The sequence below is a fragment of the Dipodomys spectabilis genome, unplaced genomic scaffold (assembly GCF_019054845.1).
Source record: "Dipodomys spectabilis isolate Male_0828 unplaced genomic scaffold, ASM1905484v1 ptg000234l, whole genome shotgun sequence".
Lineage (NCBI taxonomy): Eukaryota > Metazoa > Chordata > Mammalia > Rodentia > Heteromyidae > Dipodomys > Dipodomys spectabilis.
Window position 1 is genome coordinate 15,762,047 of NW_024870911.1, and position 17,558 is coordinate 15,779,604.

Here is a 17,558-nt window from a genome sequence, read left to right on the forward strand (position 1 = left end):
GCTTCAACTCCTACATTACAGAGCTTCTACTCTACATTTTCCTTCCCATTCTTTTGTTACTCAGGTTTCTCTTTTTAAAAGTGGACATTAGTTTCTAAATAAACCTTTGTGTTCTCTTAAGGTCAATAAATTAAAATTGTAAAAAAAAAAATTCAGCTGTAACCCTCCAACAATGTTCATGCCCTTTCCTAATATAAACTACAATTGGCATACTATGCAGAATAGTATTTTAAAAAGTTAATAAATCTTAGGAGCCTTTTATTTTCTAGCCACCTCTCATGTCTTTTCTACTACATGTAGAAATCATGCTTTGCCTTTAGAGTAGCGGAATTGTGAATTCTGTAGTTCTTGAATGGCTCTGGAAATGGGAGTGTGTTCTTGCACTGCTGTTATTTGCAGAAGTATCCAGTTAGAAAAAAAATCAGTGGATAGAGAACCCTTAACATCACTTCTTATTGCTACTTTTCCTGAGTCCATGTGAATTATCATACAAAAGCTCCACTCAGTGTCATACATACACAAATGTATGTTCTGAACGGGGGTGGGGGGGATAATAATTGACATAGTGGATTTCTGGAAAGACCTTGCCTAGCAAGATGTAAGCTTCCCACGGCTGCATCTCACACCTCTCTTGCTCATTCTGACTCTCTTCTGTTGCTCGACACTCATCTGCACACCCATAGATTCTGATTCTACATACAAGAATTATTTCCTTGAACCTTGACTCCACTTAGATCCCCATTCTTCTGTTACAGAGCTCTGGAGATTCTGACCTCACATTTCCTTTCTCCTTCGCCTTCTCTCCTTCTCCATCTTCTCTTCTCCCTCTTCCTTCTCCTTCTCCCTGTCTATCCCCATCCCTCACACTTTCTTACAGTTAACCCATCCTCTGCTCTCAGAATAAAAGACACATTTAATCTGAAATTCTATGAATTGCTGAGTTGGCTGTTACCTTGAGAATTTGGCATGAATACAGCAACGGATATCTCAGTTCATTAGGTCTCAAGTGGTACACAGAAATGTGCATTATAGAAAATAATAGTTAATCTTGATGTGCATCTAACTTTAGGGGCTGCCTTCTACACATAACTAACATATTAATTTTCCTAAATCATGGCTCAGAAGGTGCCAAGATATTTTCCTAAAATCCTTTAATATCTTTCCAGGGTCTACAAATTAACTTCAAATCTCCATTTGGTATGCAAGGTCTCCATAATTTGCCCCAACAAACATCAGCTTTTCTTTCCATTCTTCCCTCATACCTATATATCATGCACTCATCAAACTCTGCCGAAGACTTTCAACAGGCTCTCCAGCCTCCATGACTTAACACCGTCTGCGACCTCACAAGGTGTTGAAAACCCTCCTCATCTTTTAAGTGTCATGCCAAACTATGCTCTAACCTACCTTAATCCTTTACCTTCCTTCCTAAGTAGAATCTCTGTTCATTCAGCCAAGAAATACTTACTGAAAAGCAACTATACACCTGGTGATACAGTTCTTAACAAAACTGGGCTTTTGTGTAGCTTACAATCCAGCAGATTTATGCCTTTGAACCCGCACAGAACTTGGTTTATGCCTTTCATTTGACATTGACTTTGTAGAGAAGTCATTTGTGTGCATGTCCTCCAGCTTCTTAGAGACTGTAAGTCCATCTATACATGCCCTGCAGCAACTGCCTTGGGGTTATACACATGGCTGATGCTCATCAAAGTGTTATTGGACTGGATTGAATTCCTCCACAGGGATGAACACAAAGTAGATGCTCAACATTGATTGACATTAGGCACTTCAACAACAGCAGATCATTTTCTGCAATAGAAAATACGCTTTGTTGGTGCTGAAGCAGAACACAACTAGCAAAAGGTTTGAGATTTTTAAGAATAAATTGTGTCTACCTCAAAGAGTCCTTAATATTAGTATCTGAAGCCAGAATACTTTGAATTACCCTTCAGAGGAAGCTACTGAAATAATTACCAACCTATGTATGATTTATCAGGCACACTGGTGAACTGAGATAAGAAGATATGCACAGGGTAGACCGTGTCCTCTGCTGAATTCTCAGGAATAAAGCTGAAGAGTCTCCTTTCTTGAAAAACCTCAAGATAGGCAGGTCCAAGAAGAAATAATAGTAATAAAAAGCTTTGGAGGTATGTGACTAGCCTCTAAATTTTGCAATAAATGTGCTTTGTTGAACATTAGTGTCAGCATGTCATAACGTCAGCTCATTTGATGTGGCATAACTCCAGTAAGTCTTCCTAAAATGTCAAAATACAGGCTATAGCTCTTTTTTTTCCTGTGGAGGAAATAGAAATGGTAATAAATTTCTCCACTGTACTCAGGCAGTCGGACAGGTCTGTTTCTTGGCTCCCAGGCTGGTTGTCAAGCAGTTATACCACTAGGCACATAAAATGTTGTTCCACAGAATCTGGTGACTGGTCATTCTTGTGTTTACTAAAAGGCAGAAAGGCAGAATTCCCAGGGACAAACAGGGAATACAGGGTAGGGAAAACCTGAGGGATCGCATGGGCCCCAGAGAAGGGTTTGCCTACACAGTGCTTCTGTGTCCAGCATTATGTTGAGTAAATACAGACGAGTATTCATTGAAGGATGACTGTTGAATGCATCCCATCTTCTCCTGGAGGATGCATATGCCGTGTCAGATGCTGGAAGGACAACTTATAGATCTTCTAGAGCTTGTTCATGGTGGTGATGCCCAGGGTGGGGCATGGTAACACCTGCCATTATTGAGGAGAGAAAAGATGAACACAAAATCAAGACTAGCCTGGGCTATAGAGCAAGACCCTTTCTCAGAAAGAAAGCCGAAAGGAAGGAAGGAAGGAAGATTTTTTAATATATGTATTTTATTGTAAATGTTCTAAAAGATTTTATCTCACCTATATTTTGGTGTATGTGTGTATTTGTGTGTATGTGGGGGGGGGGGTGGATGTTGGTACTAGAACTCAGACTCTGGGCTTTACACTCTCACTCAGCTTTTTTTCACTCATAGCTACCACTTGACCCATGCCTCCAGTCCCAACATTTTGCTGGTTAATTGGAGATAAGAGTCTTCTGGATTTGTCTTCCCAGGCTAGTTTCCAACTTCGATCCTCAGATCTCAGCTCCTGAGTAGCTGGCATTACTGGCATGAGTCATCGGTGCCCATGCCTGGCCCTCTTCAGCAAATGTAAGCTCAAAGCTTCCACAACCAAACATAATTTATTCTCCCACAGCTCCTATGAACTAACTTCTGAATATGCCTATTGCATGGTTATTAGTTGGCTAACAATGGGAAACAAGTAGAAAAGAGGAATTTGATGTTGGCACACAAGACAAATGCACACATTTTAAGAGGGTGGGCCTCCACTGGGATGTAGAAATCAGACTGCTTCTAGACCTCCTGCTGTGCCTTCCTTTTCCTGTGTGGGTCTGCACCTCTTCTTTATCAGGGCAGAACTGAACTAACATTGGCATCCTGCCTTTCCCTCACAATAGTCACCTTTTCTTCCACCTGCTGGATTCCTTTCTTCACGATAAGCCTATCTCTTTCATGATTTCTTTTTTTTTTTTTAATTTAATTTTATTTTATTTGAGAACATACTGTACAGAGGGGTTACAATTACATGGGCAGGATAATGCATACATTTCTTACCAAGCATTGCAGCCTCCTCCTTTGTTTACCCTTCACCTCCCTTCCCAGCCTCCCCCCTCCCCCCCCACCCAATCATACCCCCCCTCCCCCCCCACCGACATTGTAAAGCTGGTTTTGACATGACATTTTGTACTTCTCATTGTTGCAACAGGTCCACCTGAATCCTTAAACAACTTGTTTGTCCCCGTCTCCTCCACATGTTATACTGACATCAAATATAGTGAAAGCGGGGGTTACACTGTGGGGGAGGGACATACAAAGCAACAAAGAAATAATCTTATAAATGCGTTAGAAACACATGCATGAAAGAAACAAAAACATTAAAATACATATTTGAGGGTTCGTTTTCCTAACATCACATTATCTGACTTTTTCTGCTTGACTCATACCTATACTAGATATTGCAAATAAGGGAAACCATGGGACCTATGTTTCTTTGGGCCTGGCTTACTTCACTTAATATAATTTTTTCCAAGCCTTTCCATTTCCTAACAAATGGGGAAATGTCATTCTTTCTGATGGAGGCATAGAATTCCATTGTGTATATATACCACATCTTCTTGATCCATTCATCTACTGAGGGGCATCTGGGTTGGTTCCATATCTTAGCTATGGTAAATAATGCTGCAATAAACATAGTTGTGCTGGTAGCTTTAGTGTGGTCTTGTTTGTGATCATTTGGGTAAATGCCCAAAAGTGGGATTGCTGGGTCATTGGGGAGCTCTATGTGGAGTCTTTTGAGGAACCTCCATACTGCTTTCCAAAGTGGTTGAACAAGTTTACATTCCCACCAACAATGAAGTAAGGTTCCTTTCTGTCCACATCCCCTCCAGCATCTGTTGTTGTTAGAGTTCTTGATTTTTGCTGTTCTAACTGGAGTGAGGTGATATCTCAATGGTGTTTTGATTTGCATTTCTTTTATGGCTAGGGATGTTGAACATTTCTTCATGTGTCTATTGGCCATCCTTCTCCACTCCCAAATTACTGAAGCTGATTCAAAACTTTGGCAAAGTAGCAGGTTATAAAATTAACCCCCAAAAATCAATGGCTTTTCTGTATGCCAACAATGAGAAAAGTGTGGCTGAAATTAGGAAAGCAACTCCATTTGTAATAGCTCCACAAAAAATAAAATACCTAGGAATTAACTTAACTAAAGAAGTGAAGGACCTCTATGATGAAAACTTTAAAATCTTGAAAAAGGAAATCAACACAGAACTTAAAAAATGGCAAAACCTCCCATGCTCCTGGATTGGAAAGATTAACATCGTGAAAATGGTAATACTTCCCAAGGCTATCTACAAATTCAACGCAATACCTATCAAAATTCCACCCTCATTCTTCAAGGAAATAGAAGAGGCAATCCAAAAATTCATATGGAACAATAAAAGACCCCGAATAGCAAAAACGCTCCTCAATGGAAAGAACACTGCTGGAGGAATATCAATACCAAATTTCAAACTCTACTATAAAGCCATAGTAATCAAAACAGCTTGGTATTGGCATAAGAACAGACCTCAGGACCAATGGAATAGAATTGAAAACCCAGAAATGAACCTACAGACCTATAGCCATCTAATCTTCGATAAGGGAGCTAAAACAATAGAATGGAAGACAGACAGCCTCTTCAGTAAATGGTGCTGGCAAAACTGGTTAACTACATGTAGAAAACTAAAGCTAGATCCTTATATATCACCCTGCACCAGAATCAACTCCAAATGGATCAAAGACCTTGAACTCAAAGCAGACACTCTGAAAACATTACAGGATGGAATAGGAGAAACCCAGGGTCTCCTTGGCTCAGGCCGAAATTTTCTGAATAGAGACCCGGAAACACAACAAATCAAAGAAAGGTTGGACAAATGGGATTGTATAAGGTTGCAGAGCTTCTGCAGGGCAAATGACATAGCTAGCAAGATCAATAGAAAGCCCACGGACTGGGAGAAGCTCTTTACTAGCCATACAACGGACAAGGGTCTCATATCTAAAATATACTTGGAACTCAAAAAATTAAACCACCCAACAACAAATCCTCAAAGAAACAACTGCCCAATAAGTAAGTGGGCGAAAGACTTAAAGAGAAGCTTCTCTTTCATGATTTCTTGGAAGTTTCCTGAAAGCAGTTTCCTAATCTTGTTGGGTCACATAGGGTTGATGAAATCATTCAGTACATGGCAGAAAAGGCATGTATTTGTCTCATCAGCCTCCCATGACCTGTTTGTCTGGTAATTCTGTATTACCTGTAATAAGGATATAATCATCCAAATGACCTTTGGAAGAAAAAAATGTCCCCGACTTCTGGAATAGCGAAAATAAAGTTATTTTTCCCCAAAGACTTTATGTATCAGTATTTTTAAATGATTCCATCAGGGTGGCAAACACAGTGACATTCAAAGTCACACCAATTTCTCTAAGAATAGTTGTCTCTCAGGATCATCTTAAAAACCATCCGGTGGCATTGTCTCAAGAATAAAACTTTTCATTCAATCCTGGATAACATTTATCTCTCTGAAACATGTGTCCCAAGTAAAATCCTCAAAGTCAGCTACTTCTTCAACCTGCTTCAACTCCATTCTTGCACTTACAATATGGCATAATAGAGAAGCATCATGACTGAAGTGAGGGAGATCACTGCCCAACTTTGCTGAGACTTTCAGGGGAACTGTAACTTTGTGAAAAGATGCTTGAATGACTAGAAAGAGCTGACCTTGTGTTCAGGCCTGATGGGTTGTTTATAAACTTTAGGAGCCAGGGCAAATCATTCCATCTATATGTAACCCTCTTTCTTCAGAGTAAACTTTTATCCTATAAACTCTCATGAACCTTCCAAGAATTTTGTGAGTTGACGGAAGTGGCGCTGTAGCTCAAGTGGTAGAGCGCTCGCCTTGAGCTGAAGAGCTGAGGGACAGCGCCCAGGCCCAGAGTTCAAGCCCCATGACCGACAAAAAAAATAAAATAAAAATGTGTCTTGGATTCATATTTTAAAAAAAAAAAAAAAAAAGAATTTTGTGAGTTGATGTACATGAGAATGCTTTGAAATGATGCCTCTAAACCAATGCTTATATTCTGATAATTACAGAGGCAAGATAAAGAGTCTTATAATGACTAAATTTTCTTCCCTTATCCATTCACTCGCCAAATACAAATTGAAGGGTTGGGGATGTAATACAGTGTTAGAATGCTTGTCTAAGCAATCATAAGGCCCTGAAATCATAAGACATCCAAACCAAACTAAAATATATGTTGAATGTTTCCTGTATGCCAGGATGTTGTAGATGTTGAGAATATGTTGTAGATGTTGTAGATGATGAAGATATCTAAGAAAACAAAACGAATAAACAAAACCCTTTCCTTCAAAAAGCTTACTTGGCAATAGAGGGGTGTGGAAGAGGACAAAGAAATACTCTATAAAACAAATAGAGCACTATGGGATGTAGAGTGGAATGCTGGTGAGAAAATGAGATCCCACATAAGGTGGTCAGGAAAGGATTCTCCCATGCAGTGTCATTGTGTCAGATGTCTGAAGAAAACAAGTCATGCAGCCATGAGAATCTCTGGAGATGTGTTTCACAGATAGGACAATAAGATCCCAATAAAGGAGTGTGTTTAATACCTTCAAAGAACAAGGAGGTTGCATGCGATAGAAGCCCATAAGAAAGGGTCAGAGTGAAATAATTGAGTGATGGCAATATAGCACCAGGTGGCTCTGGGTACAATGCAAAAATTGTGGAGGACTTTGAAGAGAAGAAAAACAAGCTCTTCCTTTCTCTTGTAAAGAAATCCTCCTCTAAAAGATTGACCACAGGTGGGAAAATGTGGAGACAGAGCCAAGATCATTTTGTGGTGACTGAGGCAAGAACTAATAGTTCTTAATGTAAAATAGCCACCTTACATGTCCCTGGATTTCTCTTGCTTTCCTCTTCTTTGTATTGGATGTTCTGTTGTATAATGAGCTAATAAGCCCACACCCATGAGTCACCTACAGCAGCTCTCTACATTCTTATCATTGCTTACTTGAAAGGACACAGAGGGGCTATCTCAGAAACATTCTTGATGATTTTTTAAAAATGAGCACAACTTGTTTGAAGATTTTATCCATGATCCACACATCATTTCTCCTTCCTTGCTGACCTTTCTTCTTGGCAAATGCCTTCAGACCAAAAAAAAAAAAAAATCCAACTTCTCCAAAGCTCAGCTCACCCACAGCAGAAGATCCTGCAAGCTGGCCATGCATAGAAATGATTACATAGGTACCACAGGGCAAGGTTAATGAGAATTTTAATTCCATGGCTTTCTCCACGTGCATCCCTCCTTCCCATTTATATTTTCAACATATGGCTGCTTTTTTAATGTTGCCTTAATGCTTTCTCTTGTATTCAATTATTTAAAGATTTAATAACAAACCGCTGAGAATCAATTGCACACAAGGGATACATTTCTTTGAATTCTTGCTCTTCTCCCTACCCTCACCTCTCTTCCATTGAATAAGAGTTCCTTTAAGTCACTGGAAAGTAAAAACACATAGCTGAAAAAAACAGAACAAGTTAAACGCATTGGAGAAAGGATATCTGTAGGTGAAATCAAACTCTCTACAATCACTGATGGGTATCTCTTATCAGCAATAGGCAGTGAGGATAAGCAAGGAACACCAAAACAAGTAATTTTAATTTCATTCTGTATCTAATAGCAAAAAGCCAGCATCTTACATAGCCATAGGAAATTCTTTTTACAATGATTGTTCCTGAGTGTTGAGTCTGGGGAAAGAAGATAAAATGGCAAGGTAATTAATGCTGTAGTTCTAGGGACAGATAAAACTACTTATAAAAGTACAGATTTTAGAACTTCAGTGGCTTGTTGTTTAATATTTTAGGGCCTCCTTTTCCCATTTCTATGTGCATAAGCTTATTTTTATTTTTTCTTTTAACTCAGTGTTATAATAACCACAAAGAAGTATTATTAACATATGGGGGGGTTTGTCACTACTAAGACTTGAACTTCAGACCTTGAGTTCAACTTTGTTCATATCTGGTGCTCTACCACTTGAGCTACGCTTCCTGCTCTACTGTTTCATGGTTGTTTTGGAAATGAGAATCTCTTGGACTTTCCTGCATTGACTAGCTTTGAACTTATAATTCTCAAGATCTCAGCCTCCTGAGTAGCTAGAGACAAACCACTGGCATCTGGCGATATATATATATATATATATATATATATATATAATTATATATATTATATATGTATATTATATTATATATATATATAATTACCAACTCTGCTAGGTGATTATGTCAGGTACTAGATCCATTTAGAAACAATACTCACCCCTCCCCTTCATAGGCACTCACCTTGGTTTACCCTCAGTGAACAGAGTGAAACAAAAGAACAACTAGAATTCAGAATGTAGAGCCTACAAGATACAACAGAAGCACAGAAGTATAAGGTTCAGCTAAAGGAGACCGCCATCTAGTTCAGGCAGAAAAGTTCATTCCAGGGAGAGGAAACTGTCAGTTGGGCAAGGTGGAGGCGTGCTGAGAGACAAGAGAGGAAAAAACAGGGAAGAGAGGAAAAGATGGAGAGAGAGGTAGAGAAAGAGAAGGCGGGGGATTTATGTTTCAGTGGGATTATATAGGAAAGGTGCGGAGGAGGTGTGACCACAGCTGATGCAAAAGTGATCTCAGAGACTGAGGAACCTCTCCCTGTCTGCAGAAGACGTTAGGGCAGTTCAGGAAGTGACCTCAGTGGATGAGGAAGTGACCTCTGACTGGGGTTCTTTGCTGATTCAGTCAGGTAATTGGTAGTCAGGTGGTTACTGGTTTCAGTCATGCAATTTCTGGTAAGGTTACATGCTATAGAGGAAGCAGGGGAAGGGGGCTGTTCTCCCAGGCAGACCTAACAAAAGGAAGTACTCCTCACCCAGATTCAGAGGAAAGAGGAAATGATTCCTGGAGGGCAAGACCCCCCCCCCAAAATATCAATAAACATGGAACCAAAGAAGTAAAATAAGATAAATAATGGACATTAGAGAGAGTTTATGGTTCTTCAGTTATTTGCTATAATTTTTTTATTTTTAATTAAATTTTTATTATCTTTAAGTAGTTGTACAAAGTAGTTACTGTTGTACATTGAGAAAACAGGAAAAGCTACATTTTGAGAGGTCAAATTGGAAATCTTTAGAAGGCCAGTGACTGCATGGTGGACGCCTGTCTCAAAGATGAGCAGCCAAGAACAGAGCTAGTACATAGCTTGTAAAAACAAAAACCACATGCTTGGGGTGGAGACCAAACCTTAACAGCTTTAACAAAAGTGTTATACATAGGCATAGCAGACTAGATGGAGATACTTATTCCTAATAAAAGTGTCATACATAAGCAGAGAAGCCTGGAAGAGGATACTTATTCCTAATAAAAGTATTGTACATAGGCAAAACCAGCAGGTGAATAATCAGGGGCCATCGGGACCCCAATTATCTAGGGAAGCATGACTTTCCTGGAGCTCAACAACTCATGACATATTTGCAAGGCAAAGAATGTCCTCTATCACCTCTATAGTTCTCAGAAAGTCCCCATCTTCTATTAGCTTTTATTAAGATGCCAATATGCCATTATTTTGTCCCAGTGTCCTTATTTCATCATCATTCAACAAATCAGTGTGTAAGTGCAATGCATCTTGATCCATGTTGCTACCCCTTTCATCGTTCTCCCCCACATCCTTCCAACCCAACCCCACCCCCTCAAGTTTTCTAGTTTCACAGGATATAGATCAATATCATAACTGCATTCTCCCATCCCCTTACAAATTAGAAACTAAACACCAGGCACTGGTGCTCATACATATCATCCTAGCTACTTGAGAGGCTGGGAATGGAAGGATTAAGGTTCCAGGCAAGGAAACTTAGGCAACCTAGGCAAAAAAAAAAAAAAAAAAAAAACCTGCAAGACACTATCTCAATGGAGGGAAACTAGACATGGTAGCACACAACTATCATCCCAGCAGTGATCGGAAATGTAAAATAGTAGATTGTGGCAGTTGAGACTATCTCAAAAACAACTAATGACTAGGAAACCGGAAGGGACAGGTGGGAATGGGACAGGTGTCAGAAGGAAGAGGAGAATGAGGGAAACGGTGACTCTGTGCATGATACATTGTAGTAGACATGGTAAATGAAGTGAGACTATCTCAAAAATAACCAGCGACTCGGAAACCTCAGGGGACAGGTGAGGATAGGAACAGATATAAAAGGAAGAGGAGAATGGTGGGAAGGGTGATTCTGTGCATGATACATTGCACACGTAGTGAGCATGGTACATTTGAATATAAAAAGCAAATCAGAAAAGCAGGGCTCGAAGGACGGCTCAGATATGAAACACTTGACTGACAAACCTGAGGCCCTGAGTTCAAGACCCAGAGCTGACAAATAAAAAGAAAAGACAAAAAATGAAGCAACCTTAATAATTCTGGGAGCCACCTAAAGGCTTTCTCTGGAACAAAAGCCCACCCAAATTCTCACCAAATATCTCAATCTGATACTCCATGTGCTTGCTCCAGCTAACCCTGCAAGAGACCCAACCCTGCTTCTGCTAGCCCCGGGGCTAGCAGGAACTGCAAATGTTTAGGATTACAACTTTCAGATTACACAAAAGTTCATCCAGAAAATGCCACAGAGTAGAACCAAGAGACTTTCTTTAAATTTTAAACCTAGCGCTCGCATCTCTTGGAAAAGTCTTCTTTTGCCATTTTCATCCCAATTTGACACCTGTTTGAAACTGTGACACTTACTTGAAAAATGAGAATGTAACTCAGCATATACACACATATATATACACATGCATAGCACATGCAATATGTATGTTTTTACTAGTTCAATTCTTTTCAGTTAACTCTCTAGTTTCAGAGGGGAGTGATACAAATTTGTGAAATGTATATTATTCTTAAAATACAGAAATCAAACAAAACTTTCAGTGGTGTTTCCTTGGGTCTTAATTAAAATAGGAAAGTAAACTATTGCTTAAAATCCTCAGCACATTACAAATTTTACCATTCTATTATAAGTTATACCCACTTTTCTGCCAAATGAGACCAATGGAACAATGCTATTGGCTTTGTGAAACTTCTGTTTAGAACACACACTTTTCATACAGCACTTTTTCCGAAAGGACTGTTTTTGCACAGCTCCTATGTGCCAGGAAGTCTTATAAAGGGTAGACAGCTCTACAAAAAGCCAAACCAAACTAACTAAGCAAACAAAAAATAAAACCTTATACTTTAGTTGGGGGTAGATAAAAAAGTAAATAGCACAATACAAACTTCACTGTATACTCAAGGCAATAAGAATTATGGGGGAAAATAAAGCATGAACAACCATGGAGAATGTTAGACAGAAATGCTGTTTTAAAGAGGAAGAGTAAAATATGACACATGAGCAAAAATCTGGAGCTCCATGTTCATGTGCAGGACTAATCCAAGCGGAGATGCTTAATGGAAAGGCTGACTGGGCACATTCCATGGAACCTGGAGTTCAGAGTCTAGAGTCTACAGGGTAACAGGAGCTAATTATGTGGGGTCCTATGGGCCATGGGAAGATGTCTTAGCTCTCTCTCTTAAGAAGAGAAGCCCTCATTCTGGCTGCTATCTTGATACCATCAGATGGTGAAGCAGGCTTCTGCAAAAGGTCAACCAAGACATGACAGTGGCTAGGATTGGTGTGATGGTAGCTGAGGTCAGATTAAGAATTATTTTAAAAGGAAGATCCAATAGCTTTTGTCTACAAATTGAAGGTGGAGTATTAGAAAACAAAGAAATACTGGGTTAACTCCTATGTTTTCAATCTGAGCAGCTAGAGGACAGAGTTACAGTTAACTGACCAGGATAGGCTTCAGACAAGGCATGCTTGCACCCAGGAAAAATATGTTGCTACACTTTCTTTATTTCTCCTTAAAGTGATAGTATAGATTTTTTTAATTCCCAGATATGAATTTTGTGCTGGTACAAATTTCTGAAGATTAAGAGCTCCAAAAGTCTATGTTATCTGGAAAGCATCTATTGACAAACTTCTCTGAGTAGAAAAACAGGGGAAAGTTAAATTTATTATATATATATATATGTATGTCTGTCTGTCTGTATGTATGTATGTATTGATGCAGTGGCTCATACAAGTAGCTAGTAATTCTAGCTACTCAGAAAGCAGAGAATCCTGGCTACTCAGGAAGATCTCGGTTCAAGGCCAATGCCAGTAAGAAGTTCACACACATACACAAAAATATCTCAGCCAATTGCTGGACTTGGTAGTGTATACCTACTACACAGGAGACATAAATAGAGAACTGTGATCCAAGCTTCCCCAGGGAAAAAGCATGGCTCTATTTCAAAAATAACTAGAGCAGTCGGCCAATTATCCTAATTACTCAGGAGGCTGAGATCTGAGGATAGCAGTTCAAAGCTAGCCTGTGCAAGGAAGTTTCTGAAACTCTTATCTCAATTATCTTCAATTTTTCATTAAAAAAACAAAATGACAACAACAACAACAAAAAACACAGAAGTGGAGCAGTGGATCAAGTGGTAGAGCACTAGCCTTAAGCCAAAAAGTTCAGGGTGAAGGATTGACCCTCATCCAATTGTTCCAGGCCCATATAGACTCCAGGCAAAATCCCAGGTATGTGTGAAGTGCAGGCAGGGCAATTGACCTAAGCCCATCTTTAAACATCCCACTGTGCACCCAACTGAAAGGCCCCACCTTCCTTGACCTAGGGGCTTTTTCATTAACCTTTACCTCCTTGCTGGGACCTCCAATAAAAACCCAGATCTGTACCAGCTCCCTCCCACAACCTCCAAACCCCAAGCTGTTCCTCAATAAACAGTCTTTACCTGTTGATGATGGAGTACGTCCTATTCTTTTCCTTTCTCCTCCATTTTCCTAACACAGGGCAGCATCCAGGACCTGAGTTCAAGCTCTAGGACTGGCACAAACACACACACACACACACACACACACAGAAAATGACCAAGGACATGTATGGCTTAGGTGGTGGAACACATACCTAGCACATGCAAAGCCCAGAGTTCAAAACCTATTACTGCACGAAGAGAAACCTTCATTAAGGGAAATAAAGGTCGCTTCTTCCTTTGTCATTCCTAAATTTTCTTTGTAAGTAATGTTTTCCATTGTCATTTCTGACTGGATTAAAAATGCATGTGTTTTCCTAAACTTATTCATTTCCTTCCTTACTGCTTGTGCTGACTGTAACAAAGTTCACTGAGGGACCCAATCTGCCCTGGATTGACCTAGACCTGAAATACACCCACAGAGGTATTATATGGCTGGCCTCATCTTGTCAATTGGCCTCAATTTTACTGTTTTCTCTTCCCACTAATCTTCCCTTCTCCTAGAAAAATAAATCTAAGTGACTCACACATTTAGAAGCTTTTTATCCAATTCCTTTTTTCCTGTAGCTCATTTTGTGTTCATTACTCTCTTTGTGTGAAACACTTTTGCCTGAACCATCCACTTAACTTTCATTTTCTGAAATGTTAAAACCCCTTCTTTCTCAGACTGTGGTGTAGTCATTTCATCAAAGCCTCGTATGAATCTGAAAATCAGCATCAATACCATGTTCTTCATCACACTGAAATAGCTCACGTGAACAAGACGCTGATAATGTCAGATCATTTGCTGCAGAAGAATATTTAGAACAGACTACAAGTCACTCTGTCAGAGTGAAACAGGGAAAAAAGTAGTATTGGAATGATCTATGTGTTTTATAGAGGATCAAATTAAAAATTACTATTTTATTGACTTGAGTTTTATTTTCCTTACAAGGTCATTGTTAAGACTATTTGAGAATATCCTTTGTAGGATATGGAGTAGAACCTTGCACAAAACCAGTTTCATAGGTCCCAGTCCATGGTAGCCAGAAGATGTAGCAGAAGAGCTCGTATCATGGTAGCCAGGAAGTAGAGAAAAAGAATGGCTCCCTAGAAGACTTTCTCCCTTTTAATCCATTAGGGCCTCCAGCCCATGGGGAGTGGCTAGCCTACATTCAGGGCTAGTTTTGCCAATTCTGTTAAGTCTTTTCTGGAAATGCCCTCATGGGCATTAGTAAATCACACTCAGGGGTGTGCTTTACTAATCTCCCAGCCACTTCTCAATCCAGTCAAGTCGACAGTCAAAATTAACAACCAAAAGTCCACCCCTTGTCAACATAACACACAAACACATTTCCTTAAGCCATAATTCAACCCACTCTTAAATATTGTAACGAAATATTTGGCTTGACTTCTGCCGTCTGCATTTTTTTTAATTCTGCAATTTATTTCTCCTCATTTTTCTCCCTTTCCTCATCCTTTCATCTCTAGCAGTTGTCTTACTTTACTCAGTAAAATATGAGAGTTGCATCTCTAATTTCAGTTTCATTGATATTATCCTTTATAAAAGAAATGTTTCAGAATTGAAATTAGTGATCAGTTTTAAGGTCTCTCTTTTTTTGCCTTAGTACTTGAATTCTAAGTTGGTGTATGTAGGGCTCCCTAAACTCTCATGTCCATACATCAAAGAACCCCAGTCTTAACAATTCCAGAATTAAGCTGGGCCCTGGTGGCTCACGCCTGTAATCCTAACTACTCAAAAGACTGAGATCTGAGGATCACAGTTCAAAGCCAGCCCAGGCAGGAAAGTCCATGAGACTCTTATCTCCAATTAACCACCAGAAAATCAGAAGTGGCGCTGTGACTTAAGTGGTAGAGCACTGGTCTTGAGCTGAAGAGTGCAGGGACAGTGCCCAAGCCCAAAGTTCAAGCCCCAAGACTGAGAAAAAAAAATTCCAGAATTATTCAAAAGTTAATGTCCCAAGTTTCTTCTGAGACTCAAGGCAAACTCAGTCATGAACCTCTGTTAGACACTACCAAGATACAATGCCTGAAAATAAACATCCCCATTTGCAAAGGGGGAAATAGAAATAGCAAAGAAAGACTGGACCAACATGAGACCAAACCTCAGCAAAGAAAATAAATTTCTATAGCTTCATGTCCAACATCTGGGCAAACAGTGGAACTCTATGAGCTCCCAAGGGCATGGGCAGAGCTGCCCCTATGGCACTGTCCGTTGTAGACCACTTGGTGTCTTCTCAGTCTCTCAGGGGTTATCTGTATGCATCCTGGTTGACTTGCCACCATACCCTCCCTTTGAAATCTGAGTGAAAGCAGTTCTGACCTCAACTCTCCCATTCAGCATGCCTGAAAAAACAGCATCATGAAGAACACCAACATCTTGTACAGTAGATGGCTACCATCACCTCTGAGTGCTTTGCTGGATGGACACAGAGAAGCACTTCCCTATGCCCTTGTGTGAGCAAGACTCCTTGACGTTCTCCTCAAAGTAAATTATTTCAAATGCATTGATACTTTTATACTCTTGGGATTCCCCATGGGTGGGGTCTGGCCCATCTTAGGAGATTCCCTCAAGGTATTATTTGTATTGGCTTCTTTCAAATAGACCTAATCCCTTCCATAGGCATGCTTTCCTTGGCCCCAACTTTACACATGCTTCTGTTCTAAGCAAGTTTTTCAAAACTTCCTGCTCCACCTTTTACTGACAACACTGTGGAGTTGGCTAAAAACAGTGACCAGGCCACAGCCTGATGCTGAGCTTCCTTGAACTTCAGCCTCCATAATGTCTTAGGGCATGGACCAAGTGTCCGAGGTTCTTTACCACAATGTAACACCAGTGTACTCTTGTCCAATTCTTGACAGAGTTCTCAACTGAAATCTCATGTAGACTGTCATTTCTGTTGATACTCTCATTGGCATTCTGACCTTCTGAGCGTCCACCAAAATCATCCATTAATCTCTGATTACAGCATTCTAAGCATTTCTCCAGGTTGCATTTCCAGGCCTCAAAATTCCTCCCTTAAAATAGCTCCACATGGCTCTCCTTTTCCGGGAACAGTTTTGTGTATTGTGTCACTGTGACCAAATATATAAGGAAACTAAGTGTGGAAGGACTAACTTTGGTTTGTCATTCCAGAGGTTTGAGTCCAACATGGCATGGAGGAGGAGTTGAAATAGGTCTCATCTTGAAAACTAGAAAGCACAGAGAAAATGGCTGTCCTCCAAAATGCAATTATTTCAATAACCTTAACTTTCTTGCATGGAAAAACGTGTGTACTAAGTTCTACTCTTAGAAACTACTGTGATTCTGCAATGTAGCATGAGACTGACTTCACACAGCTTTTCATCATGGGTAAAACATGTTACCATCATTCAGCCTCAAAATTCCACAGAGCCTCAGAAATCCTAGTTTATCTACTTTTTATTTTTATTTTTGTCTAAATCTATTTCTGAGAAAGACCTTTCATAGATCTGCAAGTTTTACTTGTTTTTCTTGTTGCTTCTAACAGGTTTTGCTTTGAAGATTTTTATTACCATTTCTTAAGTGAGTCTTTAAATAGAAAGATTCATTATGGTTACATCTGCTTCATGAATTTGGATCTATCATTAAAAGTGGAATGCTTTCCCTTTCCAAATACTTTCTTAACCTGGAATTCTATTTCCTTTGATAGGAATATCATCTACTATGATTTTCCATTTGCATCAGCTTTTTATCTCATTTTCAATTTCTTTGTCATTGTCAGTCTTACATGTTTTAAGCTGTAGCTGACAGCATTCATGTTTGTTTTTTTTATTGTGAAAATACTGTACAGAGGGGTTACAATTACATGGGCAAGATAATGAGTACATTTCTTATCAAGCATTGTAGCCTCCTCCTTTGTTTCCCCTTCCCATCCCTTCCCATCCTCCCCCAGCCCCTCCCCCCCCACCAAAGTTGTAAAGTTCATTTTCGACAACGACTTGTATATCTCATTGTTGCAATGGGTCCACCTGTATCCCTATTTAAACGATTTGTTTTTCCCCTTCCCCT